We start from the raw sequence: 20144 nt of genomic DNA on the forward strand, positions 1-20144 counted from the left end.
TTCATTAGTAGCTAAAAGTAGCTCAATGTTGAGGCTATTTAACCAATCTTACAGCATTGTTTCATGTTCAGATTAAATCTCAATGTAGCTCAACAGTTACTAAATATTAGCTAAATGTTGAAGCTATTTAACCAATCTTCAAGCATTGTTTCGACTTCAGTTTAAATCTCAATGTAGCTTAATAGTAGCTAAAATTAGCTCAATTTGAGGCTATTTAACCAGTCTTACAGCATTGTTTCAATTTCAGATTAAATCTCAATGTAGCTCAATAGTAGCCAAAGGTAGCTCTGAAGCTATTTAACCAGTCTTCCAGCATAAGTTCAGCTTGAATCTCAGTGTAGTTCAATAGTAGCTAAAAGTAGCTCAATGTTGAGGCTATTTAACCAATCTTACAGCATTGTTTCATGTTCAGATTAAATCTCAATGTAGCTCAACAGTTGCTAAATATTAGCTAAATGTTGAAGCTATTTAACCAATCTTCAAGCATTGTTTCGACTTCAGCTTAAATCTCAATGTAGCTTAATAGTAGCTAAAATTAGCTCAATTTGAGGCTATTTAACCAGTCTTACAGCATTGTTTCAAGTTCAGATTAAATCTCAATGTAGCTCAATAGTAGCCAAAGGTAGCTCTGAAGCTATTTAACCAGTCTTCCAGCATAAGTTCAGCTTGAATCTCAGTGTAGTTCAATAGTAGCTAAAAGTAGCTCAATGTTGAGGCTATTTAACCAATCTTACAGCATTGTTTCATGTTCAGATTAAATCTCAATGTAGCTCAATAGTTGCTAAATATTAGCTAAATGTTGAAGCTATTTAACCAATCTTCAAGCATTGTTTCGACTTCAGTTTAAATCTCAATGTAGCTTAATAGTAGCTAAAATTAGCTCAATTTGAGGCTATTTAACCAGTCTTACAGCATTGTTTCAATTTCAGATTAAATCTCAATGTAGCTCAATAGTAGCCAAAGGTAGCTCTGAAGCTGTTTAACCAGTCTTCCAGCATAAGTTCAGCTTGAATCTCAGTGTAGTTCAATAGTAGCTAAAAGTAGCTCAGTGTTGAGGCTATTTAACCAATCTTACAGCTTTGTTTCGACTTCAGCTTAAATCTCAATGTAGCTCAACAGTTACCAAATATTAGCTAAATGTTGAAGCTATTTAACCAGTCTTACAGCATTGTTTCAAGTTCAGATTAAATCTCAATGTAGCTTAATAGTAGCTAAAATTAGCTCAATTTGAGGCTATTTAACCAGTCTTACAGCATTGTTTCAATTTCAGATTAAATCTCAATGTAGCTCAATAGTAGCCAAAGGTAGCTCTGAAGCTATTTAACCAGTCTTCCAGCATAAGTTCAGCTTGAATCTCAGTGTAGTTCAATAGTAGCTAAAAGTAGCTCAATGTTGAGGCTATTTAACCAATCTTACAGCATTGTTTCATGTTCAGATTAAATCTCAATGTAGCTCAACAGTTGCTAAATATTAGCTAAATGTTGAAGCTATTTAACCAATCTTCAAGCATTGTTTCGACTTCAGCTTAAATCTCAATGTAGCTTAATAGTAGCTAAAATTAGCTCAATTTGAGGCTATTTAACCAATTTTACAGCATTGTTTCATGTTCATCTTAAATCTCAATGTAGCTTAATAGTAGCTAAAATTAGCTCAATGTTGAGGCTATTTAACCAGTCTTACAGCATTGTTTCAACTTAAGCTTAAATATCAATGTAGCTTAATAGTAGCTAAAATTACCTCAATTTGAGGCTATTTAACCAATTTTACAGCATTGTTTCATGTTCATCTTAAATCTCAATGTAGCTTAATAGTAGCTAAAATTAGCTCAATGTTGAGGCTATTTAACCAGTCTTACAGCATTGTTTCAATTTAAGCATAAATATCAATGTAGCTTAATAGTAGCTAAAATTACCTCAATGTTGAGGCTATTTAACCAGTCTTACAGCATTGTTTCAACTTAAGCTTAAATCTCAATGTAGCTTAATAGTAGCTAAAATTAGCTCAATGTTGAGGCTATTTAACCAGTCTTACAGCATTGTTTCAACTTAAGCTTAAATCTCAGTGTACTTTAATAGTAGCTAAAATTACCTCAATGTTCAGGCTATTTAACCAGTCTCTGCATTGTTTCCAGTTCAGTTTAATTAATTTATTAATTGATTTTTTAATCATTTGTTAATTAATCTTTAATCATTTGAGCCAGATGCTAAAAATGGCATTAGTAGCACTGGACCTGCGAGCCGCTGACCAGAAGTCAAATATACCGCTGGGGAATTTTCCCTGGGAGGTCGAAGACAGAAATAAATAAGATTATTCATTCTTTTCTCCGTTTCCTACATTTTTAAATGGTCAAGTTGTTTCTGGAAGGGCAGTAGGCATCATGCCTTGCCTTTCTTGGCGGTGCTCATGCCAAAAGTGAAGAGCTTGACCCTCTCTTACGCAAATATGATGGATAAATAAAAGCCTTTCCTTATTAGAAGTTCCTTTGGAATAGAACTCTACTTTCATATAACTTTACTTTCATAGACTCTGCATGTGGGTGTGGAAAATCAAAATAATGTATGTTTTAAAACATAATAAATGACGGTAGAGCGAATCTTATCATTTTAATTAGCTTTGTTGATTTTAATTATTTTTTATTTTATTTATTATATATTTATTTATTTTATATTTAATTGATAGTTTATTCATTAATTTAATAAGTTTTATTTAATTACACTACCTAATTACAATAGAGTTAAATTATGATAGAGCAAAATATCGGGAGGGAGAGGAGTCCTGTGTTTGAAACTCTCGTATCTCCCAAAATATTCCCCCGACTCGTAAATTGGCCGTTAAACTGCAGGTAAAAAGACTATTTCTCTTATAGAGTTAAAGACATTTCTCCGTATATTTCTCGGTATTTTGGTCTTATAAGAGGCTGAAAAAAAAACCTCAACTCCAACCCCGACACTTTTTTAACCCTCCCCCCTCAGAAGATAATAAATCGTGCATACGACCCTGCCTGAAGCGTTTGGACTTTCTCCGAATCTACAGGTCGTTATCTGTTATCTGTTCTACAATTATATATCTGACGTTATCCATACTCTAGATTATGCTTTTCGATAAGTTTTATCGCCATCTATTTGACCTCCATTTGTATTGAATGGAGTGCATCTGCATCAATCGAGAGATTTTTGGAACAACGTTTTTCGTGGTACCTTTGACACTTTAAAAAAATAAAATGAAATTTAATGGAAGACGTTGGTGAAAAAATAGTTTCATATCCTATATATTTAATTTTTAACTTAGACGTTATTCTAAATCAGATATTAATGTGTATGGTATACACTTTATTTTATATGAAACAAAAACCTAGATTTTTTTCCGCATAATAAAACTTTTAGATAGCCTAAGTTTTGATTTTGACTGAATTTCCAATTTTTGTATCGATGTAACAGTATTAAGATTAAGGTTGACTAAATTGAATAAATATAGTTGAATTTTAGAAACTTACATGTAAGACATATATTATGTCGTAAATGCGAAAATAAATTTTTTTTAAGTTCTTGACTTAAAGCAATTCTTGAAAACAGAAGAATCCTAGTTAATTATCATATACGAAGAATTTTCAGATTTAACCCTAAAGCGCAAAATAATATTCTCAATTATTCAACTATCTTTGAAGTTTTCCATCTTTCTAAAGAAGTCACCAGACGATGGAGCAAAAGGTGCACTGCTGTTTTATCCCCCTCCTTACCTTTTCATGTTCAATTACCGAAGACCCGCTCTTGGAAGGTTCTCAAACTCTGGTGTAGCTCACTATTATTAGATGCCCTTTATAAGATTTTGTTGCCATAAAAGTGAAAGTTTGCCAAAAAAGCTATTTTTTGGTAGAAAATTTGTCGGAACTAAAAAAAAAAAAGAAAAAAAAAAAAAAAAAGAAAAAAAAAAAAAAAAAAAAAAAAAAAAGAAGTCTGAAAAATGTACTGATCTGGAGAACTCAGTCTTTTGCTACTTAAAAGAGCGCCCAAATGGCTTAAATATACCCCATCTGTAGTGGCGGTTCTGACCTATTTTGACCGGAGCGAAATTTATTAGCGCCCCCTGTCTCCCATAAAACTTTTACGCTAAGTTTGAAACAAAATTTTCATTTATTAACGAAATTCTTTTTAATTTATTAATTGATTAACAATCTAGTTTTCAATTCTTTAAATTTATTATTAAAATTATTTAATTATTATTAAGTATTTTAGTTTAATTAATTAATTTTTATTAATTAATCATTTCTTTATTTATTAATTATATTAATTTATTAACTGTGCTTCCTACTTTATTATAGTAAAAATAAAATTGCAAAAAATTAAAATGATTATAACCGTTTGATTATTTATTTAAAATTTTGCGCCGCTAAAATTTCTGCGCCACGGGCAATTGCCCCCTCTTTCCCTCCCCTAAAACCACCCCTGCCCATCTGGCAACATTTATAAAAAAATTTGACTTGTCATATCGACCATTTTACGATATCATTAACAGGTCTCTTAAAGACTGGTACTTCTTTATTACTTTTTTCTTTTTATGGCGTCTTTGTGTTTACACATAAAACTGGCTTAGAAAATACGATTGCATGAATCCCATTGTTTACATTTTAAGTTTTATTCGTTGATTTTTTTAATGATATTCCGCGTTCTGTTGAAACTGCTGTAAGCTATTTGGTGATGTTTTAAAGTTCACATTTATTTATTTTTCTACCCACTTTTTATATTTATCTTGATAATCAAGACTTAACTTTCTACGAATTTTTAGAGACTATTGTGTTTATTTTTGTTCCGTGGATTTTTATTTTTTGCGTCTTGCGTCTCACTGTGTTAGGACAGAAACTGGCTTTAACTACAGGAGTGCATGAATCATTTGTTTGCTTCTATGGATTATGTTGCTCTTCTTTTATTAAGGCTCATACACTAATCTGTAGAGCCTTTCACACTAACACAACTTATGGATTTATAAAACGTTTTGTAATTCTATCGAGTACATTTTGTCCATAACTTTGATAAGTGCCTAAGTAATTTATATTTAAAATTTTGTATTCTAATATTTTATTTGGTACTTATTTATTATAGCGACCACAACCAAGAAGTTAAGTTAATCCTAGTGAAATCTGCCAAAACATAATGAAATATAAAACTTTACAAAATATGATAAAATATAATATCTTATTAGCAAACATTATGTAAACTACTACAGAGAATTATGGAAAGCAGGCCGCCCAGAACGCATTATATTAAATGTCTAACTAATTCTATATATTAAATATTTAATTAAGATATACCTGCATAGTAGTTTATCTCACTCATGCTGAGAGATTATAGGTATAACAATAGCTTTTCATAGAAAGTCTCTCACGTTGGATCACAACTTGAATCTCCATCTTCATTTTATATTTTTGATTTTGAATAGTTTGCTTGTGATGATTGCGATGCTTTCGGGTGATGAATGTGATGGTCTTAAGGATTTTTATGTTAGCCCAGAGTAAAAGGACTTTTTTAAGCATGAAATGTTATGCTTAATGTAACCTTACTTTAGCGTAGGAAATTATGTACCTAATGTGAAAGCCACTTTAGTCTTTTGTGTTTCGTTTTACCAATCATCGAATGTTTTCTGATGCTTTGAATTTTATATGGGTATTCATTCCCATGGATATTTCCGGATATTCTTTGACCTTTTTTCGATTTTTATTTCGTTTTTTGGACCAAGAATATTTCTATTATTACATATGCTGAAAAAATTTATGCAAAAATTCCTCAGAGTTGCTAGATAAAATAAACCGTGACAATCTTATAAAAATAAAAAAGATGATTTTCTAGAATATTGGACTTTTTTGGAATACTGCTAGTATTACTGTCAGCCTACTTCACCCCCAATCCGCCAGAGGGCAACACAGTTTCGTACGGTCCTCCTTCTCCTCAATATGTTCAAAACTTCACTCTTAACGCCCCAGCAATGAAGTTCCAATTTTCTATAAATTCTTAATGTATTTTAATAATGTTTTGAAAATAAATAACACCGGTACCACAAAACCTTTGTTCATCTTATCCACGCTCACCCTCACCAGCGGACATCTCAAAACTACTTCCATTTAAATGTTTCTCTGCAAGCTTCGTAACTAATAAGTGACTCCAGGCAAGTGGTAAGGGCTAAGTGATATTACATTTTTTTTAAGCGGGGAATTTAGTCATTTATCATAAATGAAACAAGGAATAAGCAAATGAAACAAGACAATAAAGAAATGCACAATCATGAAAGTTCAAAGACATTCCATAAGCCTCGGAATACAAGCTGTCTTGGGGAATCAACATTCATTTGACAAAGCAAAACAAGGAGAATTACAAAATAAAAAAAACGAAAGTTTGTAGGAGTGGAAGGAAACATCCAGGGAATTTTGTGTTCCCCCCTCCAGAAGAAAAAATAATATATAAAAGAATTATACACTCTTTTTTTACTTATATTCTAAAAAAAATCTCTGGTCTTTAAAAATGACGTTTAATATTCATCAAAGTTTGTTTGGCCCTTCGATACCATAAACCTGTCTCGTCCGTTATAAACTTATTTAGTTTGTGTGACCAAAGTATTCAGAATTGATTGGACGGTCTTCCCACAAGTTGTATAGCTTTGGTAAGAGACCTGAATAAACGACAGAAAACTAAGAACTAACGCCTACTATTTCGGAAATCTTGCAAAAACTATTTAACTTCCCCGTTTTGTGCCGGAGATTGAAATATTCAGATTTAATGAAATTTGCGTCATTAGAAAGCGTGGATTTGTTATTTTTGATTGAGCTGAGCATAATTATCTTTTTAAAATTTAGGAAAGCGCAGTCCCTAAAAATATTCTAGTATACCTGATTGGAAAACATTAAAAATCAGCTCAAAATAAGTATTTTTAAATAATTTGATAGTTTTGAAAGTTTTCTTTTGTGCTAACCACCTTGACTAAGATCTTTGCCGACAAAGGATGAATATTATTTTTGTTTATGTACACTGAAGAGACAGCGTTTTTCTTAAAAATTAGTAACAGATTTTTGTCGTTTTTTTTCAACTAGCCTCTTGTTAGCTTTTCGAAATGTTGAAGCATTTAAGATCTTTTGTCAATTTTTACGGAAAAAATTTCCAGATGTTTTCCTCTGATGCTGGAAAGAATTCACTAATGTTCCCTTTGTCCTTGACACTCTCAGCCGAAGATGAGAGTCGCAAAATGACATTTATGGTATCGAACGTCCTTAAGGATTTTGGTTTTCATTTTTGCTTCATCTTTATTCACTCTGTCTGTTTGTCGTCTGCCAAAAATAAATTTTCGTATATTTTAATCTTAATAATCGGGATTTCTTTCCGTTTTTGTTTCCCTATTCGGAGCTTGCTGAACTTCTTGTTCTCTAGCTGAACTATTCTTTCAAAATCACAAATATTTATTTTCGTATTTCCTGTTTTTCTTCCAACCTATTCCCTTTTATGACTACCTTTTCAATACTAAAGTAGCTTGTTATTCTTTTCATTTCTAAGCTTTGAAAATACGTTTTTTTGCCGAAATGAGTAAATTATTCTTTTATATGAAACACATTTTTGCCCACCATTATAGTCAAAAACAGAATGTTTATTCATTATATCTAGTTATTTGACGGCAAAGGATTTTCCTTTGAATGAGATTAGTTTTTTTTGAAGAGTTTGAAATTACCATAGTTTGAATGTCTACATGGTAAAAAGAACATATTGGGTAATTAGAAAATGGTATCTTTTATCTTCATCCCATTTTTTAAAGGGATCAGATGGCTTGTTGTGTTAATGCTTTTTTTAATACTATAAAATTAATTAAAATTTTTAAATTTGTGATATTTCTTGCCAATTTGGACCGGTTTTCTACCTGGGCTAGTGATAGGCTTGAAGAGGCAGTTTGAAATCTCTTTAGTCCAGGGGTCCAAACAAATAAATTTTCAAATGGGAATAAATCCATTCATTTAGACAGTGAAAAAACAAGGTACAAAAGTCCAGATTTTTCGATCACATATCGTCATCAGTATAATTACTAAAATAATGTAATTGTAACTAGCATTTTTATACACAACAAAAGTAATAATTTTTCAGGTCATTTAAAAAATAAGGGACATCCGAATTATTCACGAGATTCTTTTCAGAGAGAGTTCAGTGACAAAGTTCATTCCAATTTTTGATATAAATTTCTTCTTTAATCTTGCCCCGAAGTAAAACAAATTTCTAATGAGCCCCGTGTCTTCAAATTGCAAATGAAATGTTGTGTTTTGCAAACGAAATTGCAAACGAAACTTTCTGAAAATAATATAGTGAATAATTCGAAAATTCATTATATTCGGAATGACCTGAAAAGTTATTTATTTTGTTGGGTATAAATATGCTAGTTTCAATTATATTATTTGAGTAATTCTACTGATGACGGTTGATGTATGTTTGTTTGCTTGTCATTTCGCGCAAATTACCAGTCCTGTGTCAATTCTAAATTCTTGGTTCAACCTGCCTAAGACCCACAGCTTATATACCAATTCACTTACGAAAACTCTTGCCCATGAGAAGCTTTTGGTACAGAGTTCCGAACTTGGCACCTCCTCCAAGCCTGTGATCCGAAGCGTAGATCGTACTACAACACCATAGGCGGGAGTGCAATTTTGTTTTGTTGCATACACAGCTTAGATACCAATATCAGTTTCCTGTTACCAATTAGATACCAATACCAGTTTCCTGTCTCCAGGCGCTAGCATGGCTACCGCGCACTGTGTCCCAAAAATAAATCGAGTTTTCATAACTGTATATTGGTATCTAAGCTTTGCTAAGACCATAGGTAGGCATGCCTCGTTTAGTTCTCATTCCAGGCAATCTAATGGTCCTATGTCAATATTAAATTTTTGGTCAATCTGCCCGAGACTCTAGACAGGTGTGACATGCTAAAAGATAACAACCAAGTATTCGTCCAATAAGAGAGGCACACTTACTTCCGCCATTTACCCGTACCATTTAACCAAACACTTGGAAAACCATAAGTTCTATGACTATCTTAGCTCTATGACTATCTACCTTAGTTCTACCGCCCTAGGAATGACGCATGGACGGATAATAGATAGACATATCTATTAACAAATGAACTAACATCATTTTTATACAACCCGAATAAGGGGAGGGGGGTTAATGCCAGAAGTGGATTTAGAAAGTTAGATCGAAACCTCCGGAGCTCCGACCTCTGTACCTTGCTGCTCAAAACCTCTCTAGAACTGTAAACTGATAGGCAGTAGTAAAAGTAAGAAAGAGTTCGTAGATCACAGCAATTGAGCATGTAGAGTAAAGGGGGGGGGGTGCAACTGCTAAAAAAGAGTTGTCTAAGAAAGATCTAAAGAAAATATGGTACTTGTCTGTTAAGAGAACATCCTCAAGAAGTGAAGTTAGCTTTATCCTAATGAAATATACCAAAACATGATGATAATGTATTATTTCAGAAACAAAATTATGGGATCTATGACAAAGAATTATGGAAAGCAAGCCGCACAGAACGCATTATATTAAATACTTAACCTAACCATTGATCACCTCTTAATATTAAATATTTATTTAAAATATCCCTACATCCTAGTTTTTTCACTCAAAATAAGAAAATCAAACCGATTCAAACGGATTTTTGTCAGATCTTAGACATCGTAATTCTTGAGGATGTTCTGAAAACAGTTAAGCACTGAAAATATTTCAGAATTATTTGTACTTGCCCCTCCTGTCGTTTTGGTTTCATTTCTTTAATTTGCGAAATCAGACCATTTATGAATTTCCGTCAGCCAGGAAGAAATCTTAGAAGCGGCCATTAAAGCTCGAATTTCTTTTATCTTCTGTTTTTCTTTCGGAATTATTATTTCGAAAGCGCAAATATTTATCTTTGCTGACTGTTTTCCTTCGAACCTTTTGGTTTTTTACGATAACCCATTCAGCGCCATTAATGACTTGTTATTCTTGAATTTCTGTTCTCAGTGTTTGCTTGAACAAAGTTAAATTCAGTACCTCCATCATTCTCACTCTAAGTATTGCCTAGTAACACATTTTGGTTGATAATTTCTCCTTATATTTTAGTAATTCAAACTCAGCGAACGAACGGTAGTCATTTTGTCAGCAACTTCACTGCTGTTTCCTCTTTAAGAATAAGAATTAATGGACGGAGGACCTGAAGTGCAAGAGAATGATCAATAAGATTAGAAGATACGTAGGATATGAAATATTTTCTAAGGTGACTTTTTTTGCTGAACTTTCGTATCCTGTTAGGGATATTTACTTCCAGAGGAGCAAAAAGCCGGAAATTTATATGAAGTGGGTTTCTATATTATTTGAAAGGTGAGAAGGCATGATAGATCAATATTTAATCAGATACAATAAGCAGGAGGGATGTGTTTTCCAAAATATGAGGGGGGAAAATGAATTTTTCCCAAATCTGGGGATGCAAAAAAAAATGTTTATGTGCGTTGGGGGGGGGGTCAGGTGCTCACCCTTCTGCCAGATCTAAGCCACTAGAAATATAATATGATCAGAGGATATGCGATATCTTCTGAAGCTGTTTTTTCTGATAAATTTGTATGCTTTGTAATTTTATTTTAAATTGTATTTTTTTATGCTCTGCTTCTATAGGAGTAAAATACCGAACATTTGGGTGTCAGAAAACTTCTTCTTTGAGTGGGGAGGTGCGAGTGGGAGGATTGTTCCAGGTCGACATTTGAAATAGAAATGATCATCTTATTTAGTTGTAGCATCGAACGGTGAATCGATTGATATATTGATTTTTTGGCTATCTCTTTGTCAACGTATATCATCTTGCACAATCCCTCCACCCTCCAAGAGTCGCTTGTACACAATTTGGATTCTAAAATATATAAAATTCAGGATTACGCAGTAAGCACAAAGCTAGTCCAAATTGATCGAAGTTCAGCGCTCTTTGGAAGTTGAAGGGGGTGGAGATATATACTTCAGAAGGCTAAAGCTCAGGTTGAGAAGCATTGTCCTGAATGCGCATAGGACGACAAATTATAGCGCAAACTGTAACAAGCACGGATTGTTTTTTACGATTTAAGTTATACCACTTCTGTGTTAAGCAACAAAGTAGACAGCTTAAAAAAAGAAAAAGAAATATTTTCAATTATGTCCAACCCTTCCCTCTCAGAAAATAAGGCCCAATACTTTTTCCTGATTTGCATGAAACGTCCAAGGATTGTTGTATGAGTTAAGGGGAACTAAATGAGTTAAGGGGAGTCAAGGTAAGGGGAACATCAAATAAAATATGCTATGTTTTATACAGTACCACACTGGATATGAATAATTATCTTGAATTGCAGTAAAAAAATGTAAAATTTAGATTTAAAAATTTAGAAGAACTGTAAATCCAAGTTTCTATTTGCCCTTAATATTTCTTGGAAAGTGAGTTGCAATATACATTAGAATAGAATTTACGAATTTGCAGATTAGAATTGGCGAAATACAATAAAATACATTAGAGTGATTAGTGATATTTATTATAACAATCTTGCTGCTTTTATGGTAGGAAATGAATGCTGGCTGCTGGTTTCGTATTGAACCAGGAATTAAGCTGAGTTTTGTTCTATCCTCATTCACATTCATCACTTTAACGAACTTTGTCCCAAGGTACACGGCAAAGGCTATGGGAAAGCATGAAATCAAATGGGAAGGTAAAATTCATAGAATAAATAAATAATGACGTAAATTAATATTTTTTTTTGTACCTACTGCTAGCTATTAATACTAACAACGTGTCGTACAGTCAAGCCGCTTTAGGCCTATAGTCCTGCTCACGCTCCTCCTTCACCAAAATCTATTCAGAGGTCCACTCTGATACATTGTAATGAACTCTCCCTTTTTTCTTTTGTTAATTTAATTTTTCGTGTTTGCTTAGATTGTCAGGGGAATGCCATTGAATGACCCCGCTTACCTTTTCAAACAAAAAATAAGACATAAACTATAAATAATAAACAAAATCAATATTTTTGGAACCTAATGTGTGCTATGAAAAAAATATATAAATACAAATATATAAACATAAAATATTATTACCTTACTTATCATATGATCAATAAGTTAGTATGACCTAACTTGGTTACAGATAAGTCTCCAAATCAATATTAGAATATTGGAAGCTATAGTGATGACAGTGGTCACATATGGTTCTGAAGCATGGGTGCTCCGAAAAGCGGAGGAAAATTTACTAAATGTTTACCAGAGAAATTGCTTACGGATTGTTCCGAGTACCCGGCTGACTGACCGTATTTCAAACAGTAGACTGTAAAGAAAAAAGTGTAGTTCAATCCCGCCTTCTAGGGCTATAATGAAAAAAAGGTTGGGATGGCTTGGGCACTTTCTTCAGATGAAGGATGACAGATTGCCGAAGATTGTCCTTTTCAGCCAACCGTGAAGGGCAAAACGGAAAGCAGGTCGTCCGCCCTTGGGGTGAGACGATGTCACGAAGAAAGATTCAAGGGAAAGGAGAAACCCCCCGGGATAGTGTAAAGAGTGAGGCTTTGAATAGATTGGGATGGAGAAGGAGCGTGCGTAGCTGTGTTGACCTAAGGAGGCCTGGCGCTGCGATGAGTTATTAGTAGTAGTAAAAGTAAATTACTAATAAATGAAATAGTGAATGTTTACTAATAAGAAAATAAGCTTATTATTAATATATTATGTTTGATTTGTTAATAAGTGTATTTCTTTCTGTCTTCTTAAATCTTTACTTATAGTCTTCTCCCGCCCCTTTCGATGACGTCCAACTTTTCATTTAGCCCCTTATGTGCCAAAAAACGTATTTCGGCAACTTTCATCCATGAAATATATCCCAATTTTAACCATCCTTGTTTATATTTACTTAATTAAAATCCATTTGAACCTTGCTTGAAACTGAATTCTCAAGTCAACTTGATAGAAGTTCAGTCACTCCATGAAATGAATCACCATCTCAGCGTCAAGAAAGCTCACGTACCTAATGTCTTACCATGAACCCACATTTTAAGTTTTCAGAAATGAGATGGTTCTGACATTTCATCCTTAATGCTAACCCTTGTGAGATGTTTGGTTTCCTTTATAGAATCTGAAAGGTATGTTGGAAGAAACTTTTTTTATAAAGACTTCTGTGAATAAGACATACAAGCCAGAATTCACATAGTGATATCGTTGTGTCTTTTGGCTTTAAACAATTTACAGGTTTCCGCCATAACTTAGCTTAAAAAACCGAAGACAATGAAAATGAAATCTGACTGTGTGAATTGGTCAAGTGGAAAATTATACAACCATCAAGGCCGTATCCAAGAAGGGGGTGGGGTTTTTTTACCCCTCCCCCCCGCGAAATGTTTCTACCGAATCGTAAAAACGCAACAAAAATGAATACAAACAAATTTTTGATAGGTTTTATAAAGCTTTTTTTGTAAAAAAACCGAAAAGATCCTTTTGTAAGCCATTCCCCCTCCGAAAAAAAAAATCCAAGATACGACCCTGACAAACATATACATCTTAAAAAAATAAAGAAGCATCGGACATTGAATTTTTAATGAAAAAGACCTTAATATACAGCTTTTTGGCGGTTTTGGGTATCGAATTGCGAAAGGAAATGGAAGCGAAAAATTAGCAAAAAGTACGATGAAAGCATTTGGTACTAAACAGGATAATAAGGTGTTCTTACTTTTATTTGCTGCAAGACTCAATGCGAACGGCATCTAGAAGACTCCGTATGGTTGACTTCCATTTGTCAAGATCTCGTCCCAGCTTTTTAGCAAACCTGAGCTAGCAGCTCTGCCAAAATAAGATGCAACTTTGTTTTGAACTTGTTTTTGAGGATCAACAGATTGTTTATATTTGAATTTTTACGGACGAAAAGTGCTGTCCATTGTAAGTAACTGCTCTTGCTTATTTCTTTTCATGGTTAAACGTGACAACACTGACGAGAATCTAATGCTGCCTTTAAAATTTTGAAACAACGTAAAGGAAAATCGCGCTTTTTAGGTACAAATAAACTAAGTTGGGTACATGAGCCAGGGGATGGTTTTTATTTTTGTTCACTTGGTAATTTAAGGTCTAAAGCGTCCGGCATCAAAAAGAGTCCAAACAACACATCAACAGCAATTGCAGAGTTTTCATGAACTCTATTTACTTGTTCTTTGTTTCCGGACTTGTTCAAGTACAGTGTTTGATTGTCTGCTTAAAAATACCGGGCCCGGTGGTTCGATCCCCGCCACAACAAGGTTGGGCGACAAGCTCGCAACTTGTCCCTAAAATGCTCAGCCACTGCAACGTCGATTCGCCAGCAGTGGCTTTGGAGGATCGTTTTATTTTTTTTATTGTTTCCAGAGATCGTAACTCTCTCTCAGTCAAATTTTAGAGCATTAAATTGTTTACTATCAAATTGATTTGGCGTGCCAAAATAAATAAAAGTTTCGGTACTAACAGATTGACCAAACTGGTAATCTTTTGGCAAGATTATGAAGTCTGCTGATAAAATTGAAAAAATGAATTTTGTTGCAATATAAGAATTCTAGTGGGATTGCATGTGGCGGCAGTTCCATTTGAACGATCAGTATTTCATGTGGGGAATGAAAATCAGGCGCATATATGTGACTTTATTTCAGCGAGGACGGAAGGGTTTATTGAATCTTGACAAACGTGAGAAATAGGTGAATATATGAAAAATATAGGAAGGAAATGAAATTTTGGGGGAGTGGGCCCGACTCCCTGTGCAAGTGCCTGGATCCTTGTGAGTATCCTTCGCTGTGGGTAAATCTCTCTGTACATATGCCGTTTGATAGGTTTTTCAAATTCTTATCGATTATCTGTTTTCTTGCAACTAATGGCATTAAGCCAAAGTTCTAATATAAAAAGATGAGCCGAATCTATATTCATTTGGCAAGATTTATAAGTCTAAATTAAAAAAAAGTCAATTTGCTATTAATTGGTTATGAAGGGATTTAATAGTATGCTGCCGAGTTAATTAAATACTCCAACATAAACAGAAGCTTTGATGCAAATAGATAGACAGACTCAATGAACTTTTGGCAAGATTTCCAAATTTAAAAATCAAATTAAAAAAATTACTAACGCTAAAATTTCCCCATATGAAAAAACAGATTGATTAGGTCGACAATTGTTGAGCGAAATTTCTAAAAATCGAAAAAATTGGGCACAATGGTGGTAATCCATTGGGGTAGTAGTATTTAGTCTTAAAGTGGCAAATCTTGAGAATACTGACGGAAATATGATACTGTGTTAAAGCTTCATATTTTGAAACAACCAAAAGAAAAATATTTGAAAACTACGGTTTTCAGGTTGGAATAGAGCTAATATGAATCCAGGGGGTGGGGGGGGTATAGATATTTAATTTCGTTGTCTTTGGTGCACCAACCTATTGCCTTTCGTACTATTTTCGTCTGAACCTACCATAGTAAGCTGCAGCTAACCATGTTTGCTAATCATTGTCAGTGATAGTAGCTATAATGCAAGGGCATATAGATATTTTTGTTCGGAGGGGGGGTATTTTTTCGTGTGGTTACAGAAAATCGTTAGAAAAGGCATCGAAAGTTTGTTTATATGCATTTTTGTTACATTTTTACGACAAGTTTTTCTTTTTTTTTGGGTGGGGGCTTCAAATCCAGTAACCACCCCTCGGGATACGGCCTTGAACTACGGGTATATGCGCATAAAGTGAAAAGAAACTACAAGATAGCTTTCAATTTCCAATTGTTAAAGGATTTGCGCTTTATTTTTCTTTTAGTTTAGTGAACAATCCTTGAAGTTTTAAGCCATCCTTAGGGTTCCGTCTGACGCAAGTTTGACGAGTAAGCCTTGACGTTTAGCGACGTTATGACAACCTTGTAACCATGTAAGCTAGACTAGAGTTATGCTAGTCTGAAAGATTCTGTGATGTGGTATCAAAGCACCATAAGGCACATTGACTTTATGATTTGGCCTATACCGAAACTACAAAGAAAGGGTGTTAGTGCCTACATACGGAAATACGGACGAAAGAGCACGTTCAGCAAAATGAAACATCTGCAGCCAGTCTAGCATTACTGGAAAAATATGAAGGCAAAAATTACTGTCACCGTCAAAGGATTATCAGCATGATATCAAGTTGATACTGTAGAAATAAACTGACAAATAGTAATTATAATGAAGGCGGATCTAATGAAACTAATTTTTCCGGAATCAAATCGCCTGTTTACAAACAGGTGTATGCTAAAGATTTTGACTCAGGGATAGATTGGTAATTTCTAAATTGGTAATTAGAATTGGAATAACCAATTGGTAATTGGTTATTCTAAAGTACCAAGGACAGTGAAAATCAAATCTGATTTTTTAAAAATTGGTTAATTGGAAACTTATACAGCCATAAATGTCTTAAAATATTAATATATTTGATATAATATCCAGAGAAATTGCCTACGGATTGTTCTGGGTACCAGACCTGGCACGTACGCAGGGGGGGCTTCGGGCCCGCCCCCCATTTTTTGTCAAATGTTTAATTTCCCCATGGTTTCTTGGGATTTCTGGCAAAAATAGGATATTTATTAAGAATCTAGATACAGGTGTGAAGCTTTTTTTTGGATTTTACAGCATGCAATTATCCGGTCAAGTCATTACCCAATTATTAACTTATTTTCTGTCTAACTTTTTACCCTCTTTGAAGTAATTAGCGATTGAACTGTTATTTTTTTTAAAGAGAGTTTGCTTTCCACAGCAAAATAGAATTATCCTTGATATTAGGGCGTTTAGCGTTTATCTCCCCTTTTCAGGATAAAGTACAGCTTTTAGTGGATCAATTTTAGAAACTATAATTTTTCATTAAAATTGACGTTTTCGCAATAGAAGAACTAGGCCTATCCCCCACAGCACCCATATACTGTTAACCCTAAAAATTCCATTTCAGTGGGATATATTAGATTGATCACTGGTTCTAAATCGCTATGAACATAACCTGAGCCTAAAACGCACTTTTGAGGCTTTAGTCTTCTTCCCCCCATCCACTACAACACTACAGATTAAAGTTAATGTGTATTCTCTCATGCACGTGCTTTTTGCATTTATTTAGCTACTAAATAAAAAAAAGTGCTACTTTATATCTGCTGTTTCGAAGGTTTTGCCCCCCACCCAAAAAAATTCCTGCGTACGTGCCTGTACCGTCTTACTGAATTTCAAACTGTAGGTTGTACGAAAAATGTGGTTCAATCCCGATTTCTAGGGCTATAATGAAAGAAAGTTTGAGATATCTAGGCCACATTCTGCGGATGAAGGATGACAGATTACCGAAGATTGTCCTTTTTGGTCAATCGTCTGGGGCTACACGGAAAGCAGGTCGTCCTAGCTTGGGTTGGGAGGATGTCATAAATAAAGATTTAAAGGAAATGGGAACTTTCTGGGAGGCCTTGGATAGATTAAGCTGGAGGAGGAGCGTGCGTAGATGGAAGCCTGGAAGCCCCCCTCAGGCGGCTTGGTGCTGCAGTGAGTTATTAGTAGTAGTAGTAGTATTTGATATAAAAATATTATATCAAAAAGGGAAAATCGGGAATTCAATTTCTAATGAGAAATCCTCCATGCGCAGTCATGCAGTTTTTGATAGCAATAGGCGCCATCAGGATCGTATCCAGGATCTTTTCTGGGGGGGGTTACAAAATAATTTTTTTGGGGGAAGGGGAATACAAAAAAAATGTATTTGCTCATTTTTGTTACGTTTTTACGAGTTGTACAAACATTTTGAGGGGGGAGGTGGGTGGAGTTAAACCCCCTAACCCTCTTGGATATGGCCTTGGGTAATAAAAAATAATTAAAAAGAAACGTGGTTAAAAAATAAGATAGACATGCACTGTACCAAATAGCTTAAGAAACTGCAGGCTTCTCCTTTGAGGCTGTGATTTTCCTTAGAAATAAACAGATCGTTGATGTTTGAATTTTTGAGGACGAAAAGTGTTGTCAAGTTACACTTGCTAGTTTTGGTTAATTATCAACACGGTTCAATGGGGCAAAACTGTCAAAAGTGTGATTTTGCCCTTAAAACTTCATAATTTTCGTATCCTTGACCATCCTACTCTAGAATAAATTGAAATTAAGTATTTTTACATACAGGGGCTTGAAGTCACTGCGTAGAGGCTTTTGAACATATTAATTTTATCTTTAGTTTCCATCAAGATTGCACCGTCTTTTGTGTGTATTTCACCTATTTTGGAAAGTTTATTTTCAAAGCATTTGCATGGGAATAATTTATGATGGGTTTTATATTTAGAATATACGGAGCACCCGGGTTCGATCCCCGCTGCAGCAAGGTTGGGCTTGCTACTTGTCCCTGTAAAAACACTCAGCAACTGAAAAGTCGACCCGACGTCCTATGCGCCCTCAATGGCTCAGGAGGATCTTTGTCCTTTTTTTATCCTTATATTTAGAATCAACATAAAAGTGTATTTGGTCAGTGGGGTCAATTCACCGAAATTTGGTGAGCATGGCAAAATGTATTTTAGACTATCTAAGGGGGAAGGCAAATTGGTCATTTTCCAATATTTTCAGTAAATGTGCCAAAAGAGATTTTTGGTACTGATATAGGCTACCCCTGCATCTCAAGAAATGAAGTTAGGTTAATCCTAATAAAATATACCTAAGTGTAATAAAAATATAATACTTTAGAAACAAATTTGAGCTAGTCTGCATGCATAATGTGTTAGCTACAATTATTCTGTTATTATGAAGTAAGAATTGTTTTCTGACTTCCAAATACTTTACCCCCACCCCCCTAATTTGCTAATATATAGCCTAAATTATATATTTCCCATCTGTTCTGTCAATTGTCCTTGTCTTTTTTACGCTAAGTTGAAAGAAGCTAGCGAAAGAAACTGGCTTACAGTCCGTCAATGCATGACTTGAGATGCAGCGGGTATATCATACAAATACCAAATTTTTCTTATGAAAGATGCCCCCTGAAAAGGTATTATTCAAAATTGAGGGGAGGGGGAGCTAAAATTTAGGAGGCATGAACCAACCTCCCTACCCACATTGCACCACTGGATTTCTTTGACATATATTTTATTTTAAAACTTGAAATTATTGGGCTTGTTTTTCACTGACAAGAGATAAACTTTACGTACTGTTCGTTATCATGGATATTCTACTGTATTGTATTCATGGATTCATAAACAATTCATACCGTAGAGCCGAACATTTAGTAGGAATAGTGAGAAGATTTTACGGACGAGATGAAGGTGCCCGGTATCGGAAGTCCTACAACATTTTTCTGTTGCTGCTGTTCAAAGATTAAGACACAAAATTATTTAACTGAAAATGTCCTTTTTTGTTAATGATTAGGCTTCGAACTATTTGGAAATACAATTTGACTCCCTCCCCCACCCTTATCAGTTTTCTGTGTACGTCTATGTCAAACCAAATTTGAATCTTTGAGATTAAGTACTTCTTTATTAACTGTTTCTTTTTCATCATCATTTTGACCCTTTATTTCTTAGATATCATGAACTTGGAAGAGCTTACCTCGTTTCCAAACAAATTTTCTATTGACTAAGACATCGACTGAAAATGCTCTTTTTAGAGGATTTACTCTTCCAAAGTTGTCGGAAATAACCTTTACTCTCTCTCTCCCTGTAACATTTTGTGTCTGTGTATCTATATCCCATCAAATTTCTCGTTTCGAGAACAAGTAATTTGTTATTAACCTTTCCTTTTGATTATTAGTTTATTTTACCCCATTATATTTTACCTTTAAAAAAATCATCAGAATTTGTCCCTCATTTTCCGTCGACTAGGATGCATTTTCTCTTTTGTTAGCAAGCAGAGATAAGGTGAAATTCAATAATCACCACACAGCATATATTTTACTAGCAGAAGACTTCCTTTTCTCCTTCAACGTAAAGTTATCACTTAGGATACAGTACAACTTACAAATGGAAATATCAAGATGCATAAATTTTCAAGAATTATCAAACAGTTCGTGGTAACGAACTGTAGTAAGGAGCGACCCGGCTCATCAGTAAACGAAACTCTAAAAAATGGAATTTTGATGCTAAAATATACATCAAAAGAATCAGATTTTCATGCTGATTTTAAATATATAAGTTTCATCAAATTAAGTTACGAGCC

General features: G+C 34.2%; 1 long non-coding RNA gene across 2 annotated transcripts in view; it reads left to right on the forward strand.

Moving 5' to 3' along the window:
* The window catches only part of LOC136029892 (uncharacterized), a 268714-nt gene that overhangs the window by 238340 nt on the left and 10230 nt on the right, over positions 1 to 20144 (forward strand). For both annotated transcript variants that reach the window (XR_010618136.1, XR_010618135.1), the window contains exon 9: positions 10107 to 10260. This is a non-coding gene — a long non-coding RNA (uncharacterized LOC136029892). The remainder of the gene's footprint in view (positions 1 to 10106; positions 10261 to 20144) is intronic.

The sequence above is a fragment of the Artemia franciscana genome, chromosome 8 (genome assembly GCF_032884065.1).
Source record: "Artemia franciscana chromosome 8, ASM3288406v1, whole genome shotgun sequence".
NCBI classification, from domain to species: domain Eukaryota; kingdom Metazoa; phylum Arthropoda; class Branchiopoda; order Anostraca; family Artemiidae; genus Artemia; species Artemia franciscana.